The 4,354-nt window shown below is 34.5% G+C and overlaps 1 long non-coding RNA gene across 1 annotated transcript; it reads left to right on the top strand.

Moving 5' to 3' along the window:
• The first annotated feature begins 1,763 nt into the window (after positions 1–1,763).
• LOC128290085 (uncharacterized) lies at positions 1,764–2,782 on the top strand. The gene is made up of 2 exons (XR_008279727.1): positions 1,764–2,213; positions 2,327–2,782. It is a non-coding gene; the product is annotated as an uncharacterized LOC128290085 (long non-coding RNA).
• Positions 2,783–4,354: the final 1,572 nt, after the last annotated feature.

A 4,354-nucleotide genomic window follows, 5' to 3' on the forward strand; every position in this document is an offset into this window, starting at 1 on the left:
TGGCCGGCCACTAGCTATGGGGGGGGGAATTTGACATGCAAGTCCATTGTTTTGCATGCATCCTTTAATTAGTCATCACACATTTCCCCTCATACTTTCAAAGTTTATTACTAGGTCCTTTCTAGTGAAATTCACATCTATAATTCTAAATCAAAGCATAAAAAAATATCACACATGAGTTAACACACATTATAGGCAATAAAATAAATATTAAATTATTTTTATGCCTTGGTTTTGTGGTCCCGAAACCACATTTCGACTAGGGTCGTTTTAAGGCTGTCACATTTGAGTCCCTTAATGCTTGTATGCTTTGTAATGTATTGAACTTAGGTGTCTACTATCAAAAGTGGTAAGTCAGTTATATCTTATGCCAAGATTATATGTGAATATGAAATGTCTATTCATGTGCTCCAAAGCTAACACTTGTACCATACTTGCTCAAAGGATGTCTTTCCATTTATTGTTTTTATTTGTGTTGCTTGAGGACAAGTGACGTAAGTGTGGGGGAGTTTCATCTATAGTAATTCAATGTAGCAGATTAAACTAGTTTTCGCACTTTAGGAGCTTGAACATAAGCATTTTAGTTGCGTTTTAATTACATTTCAGTAAGTTTAGTTTAGTTTAATAAAATGTGTAATTTTAGTCTTTTATTGACCTTAAGGGTCGAATGAGGCCTATGGGTGAGCTAATATACTTTGTGAGTGTGCATGAGACCATTAAAAGGCGTATTAACTCAATATTGGTCACTAGGTTGCAACACAGAACATGGGATATCGCAACATAGGGAGCAGAATAAGAAAAGTTCAAGACTGCCTTCAATGTCGTGACATAGCCTGAGGACGTCACGACATACCCCTAAAAACACCCTAAAGCTGAGCATATTGCCCTCGATCTCACGACACAAAAGCTGATGTGTCGCGAAATCGCCTTTGTACGGGAAATTAATACGAGCCAGGGACATTTTGGTTTGTACAATTTTTCTAGCTTCACCCCTAATAATATGTTATAAAATTGATCTATAAAAAGTTCTCATTACCCCAAATTTCAATCAACTTTTAAAATCTCAATCCATTAAATTTCTAAATTCATTTTAATTCTGATTTAATAAAATCCTTAATACAATGTCGTTATTTCTAAAAAAATGGTAATTGTTTTTTGTACAAATTTATAAAACTTTTGTTACTAATTCATAAAATATTGCTTTTCATATTAAAAATTAGTTTTAAAAAATTGTAATACAGTATTATTTTTTAAATGTAATTTTTTGTTTTATAAGCTTATAAGCATTTTTCATTATTTTATAAAATAATATTTTAGTTGATATATATAATCAAGCAAACTAGTTTATAATAAAATTTAAAGGCATAAAACATTTATAATAAGAATATATAATTAATTCATTTATTCAACTAAACGATGATTTATGATTAAAATTATATAATTTTGTTAAGCTTTGCTTGTAGCAGTGGTTCATACACTTGTCCAATATTTATTTGACACAGTGATTCAAACTCTCTAATTCTCATTCTCTCTTTAATATTGTGTGATAGGAAGAAAATCATATAAATTTTTAAGTAAGAAATTATATAATTTTAATTTTTAAAATTAATAATTTAGTGTCATACATTATTAAAGATTGTTTTATATACCTATAAAATAAAATTTATCGTAGACAATTACAAATTAAAAGTTCTTTTGTGATTTATAGATAGTTGATTAGTTGCTACAATAGGCCCAATAAATTGACAGTTGTGCACCAAATGCCGGAGAGTAGGGTATTTGTCTTACACGTACAGCTAGCTCTGCATCTCAGAGTTGGCAATTTTGCACCATCATTCGAAGGAAAGAGAAAAGATGATCAAAATACAGTTCTCAATGATGTACATCAATGGCGAAATTTCCTGGGGGACAGGGTAACCCATTGACAAGCCCCCAACTGGATATGTATTGGCTATTGCCCATCCTTTTGACTTTTTGCTTTCAGAATTACAATGCTCATTCAAGGAACCTTAATTGCATTATCCTCGTATAAATAAATGTTGCAGGCAACCCTTATCTCCTACCATTATCTCTTTCAACTGGAAAATGAAAATAAAAATGGCAAAAAGCTTCATCTTCTTGATCTTGGCTTTGCTTCTGCTATCCACAGCACAAAGCAGACCACTGTCAACCACAAATCGGCAACAAGCTGATGGATGCCATTTTCTTCACCGGTAAGTTTTCTATGCCCGGAAAATACTAATATTGTTGGCTTTTTATTGTTTTGGAGGCAAGATCTTTCTTTACAGCTGCATCTTTATTCTTTGTTCTTCGTTCTTCTTTACAGGAATCAAGTTTCACTGATGATGATGAGTGCAGAGGTTTGAATGGTGAAGAATGTCTGATTAAAAGGTCCTTGATTGCTCATACTGATTATATTTACACCCAAAGAAACGTAGGACCATGATTTTTTTTTTTTTATGTTTCCATATGTACTGTTAATTTAAAACTTAGAAGTAATCAAAGATGTTTTGAACTAGTGCTTAATTTTGATCTTGCCATGATTGTAACACCCCGAACTCGAGACCATCGCCGGTGTCGGACACGAGGGGTTAACAAGCCAAGTTCACATATTTTGCCCCCCAATTTGACATTTCCAGTCAGGCTGGAAAACTGCGTCACCATCGCCTTAAAAATCATATCTCGAGTTTCAAAACTCGGAAACTGGTTTCGTAAATTTTCCCTGTATTTAGACTCATATATCCATCCATGGATTTATTTCTAGAATTTTTTGTTGGGCCAATTGGTACAGTTTATTAGTTAAAGCCACCCATGTTACAGGGATCGACTGCTCTGACCTTCGCGCGTTATAACTTGAATATCTCTCTGTACAGGGCTTTAATACTGGTTCTGTTCATTTCTAATGAAACTAGACTCAAAATGGAATCTGTACATATAAGGCATGACTCCTAATTCTTTCTGGATAATTTATAGTAAATTTTTAAAGTTGCAACAGGGGACCCAGAAACCGTTCTGGCCCTGTCTCACAATAGCTTTAATATCTCTTAACATGTAACTCCTATGACCATTTCGTTTCTTCCATATGAAAATAGACTCATCAAGGTTCATTTACATAGCTTATTCACTATTTAATACCATTCCTACAAATTTTGGTGATTTTTCACATTCACGTCACTGCAGCTGGCAGCATCTGTTTTTAAGGTAGGTCTTACCTATTTTGTAGTCTCCATGAACCAACTAGTCTTGCCATACATAGGTTCATATATGATCATTTTAACCATACCAATGGCTGATCATGTGACCAACATTGCCATCTCCAATCCATAATCACATCATGGCACCATATATATATATACAAACCGCAAATAGTCTAAGTTCAGACTTCACTTTTACGAGCCATTTTCGCATGGCCGTACACATATACATCACACAGATATTTAAACCAACAAGGGTAGTCCTATACATGCCATTTCAAAGTTCAACCAAAATTTATACCAAAATAGAGGCGTTGATAGTGTGGATGACTTGACTTTAATGATCCCGAATCCGATTGCTATCGGCGTAATCTATAAAACAGAGAGCCAAAGCAACGGGTAAGCATTTTTATGCTTAGTAAGTCTCAAGGAATAAAACCAGCTTTAATTTAAGCAATACATTCACATAACCAAATGCATCATTTCATTAATACACATTCTCATAATCATTCTTACTTCACACTTCATCATTATATACTTTCACAAAGTATCAACCATTCCAATAGCTGAAATTGTTAGTCGATTGAGCGAATGTTGCTCAAATATGTCGACTTTCCAATGCACATATAAACGTACCTTATTCTTTGGGCTTTTCGAGCGCACTAATTGAATTTATTACAGCAACCAACACTCACCTCCAGCCCAAGCTTCTTCGAATACAACCGGATATAACCACGCAGCACGAATGCCTTCGGTCTTAGCCCGGATAGAATGACTCATACGAATGCCTTCGGTCTTAGCCCGGATGTAGCCACTAGCACAATTGCCTTCGGTCTTAACCCGGATATAATTTCAGCATAATTGTCTTGGGGCTTAGCCTGGTATCATTCAATTTCTCATGCACACATACATCAATAATCATTGGACATACATATTTCATTTTCAGTTACTAAGGCTCAAACACAATTATAATCACTAGCATAATCGCCTTCGGACTTAGCCCGGTATCATTCAATACTCATACACACATAAATCAATAATCAATACATACATATTTCATTCCACATAATTCAATTAAGGTCACTTCTTGAGGACTTACCTCGGATGTTGTCGAACGGCTTTTACGGCTATTCGATCACTTTTTCCTTCCCTTGTCCAAT

The sequence above is a fragment of the Gossypium arboreum genome, chromosome 3 (assembly GCF_025698485.1).
Source record: "Gossypium arboreum isolate Shixiya-1 chromosome 3, ASM2569848v2, whole genome shotgun sequence".
Taxonomy (NCBI): domain Eukaryota; kingdom Viridiplantae; phylum Streptophyta; class Magnoliopsida; order Malvales; family Malvaceae; genus Gossypium; species Gossypium arboreum.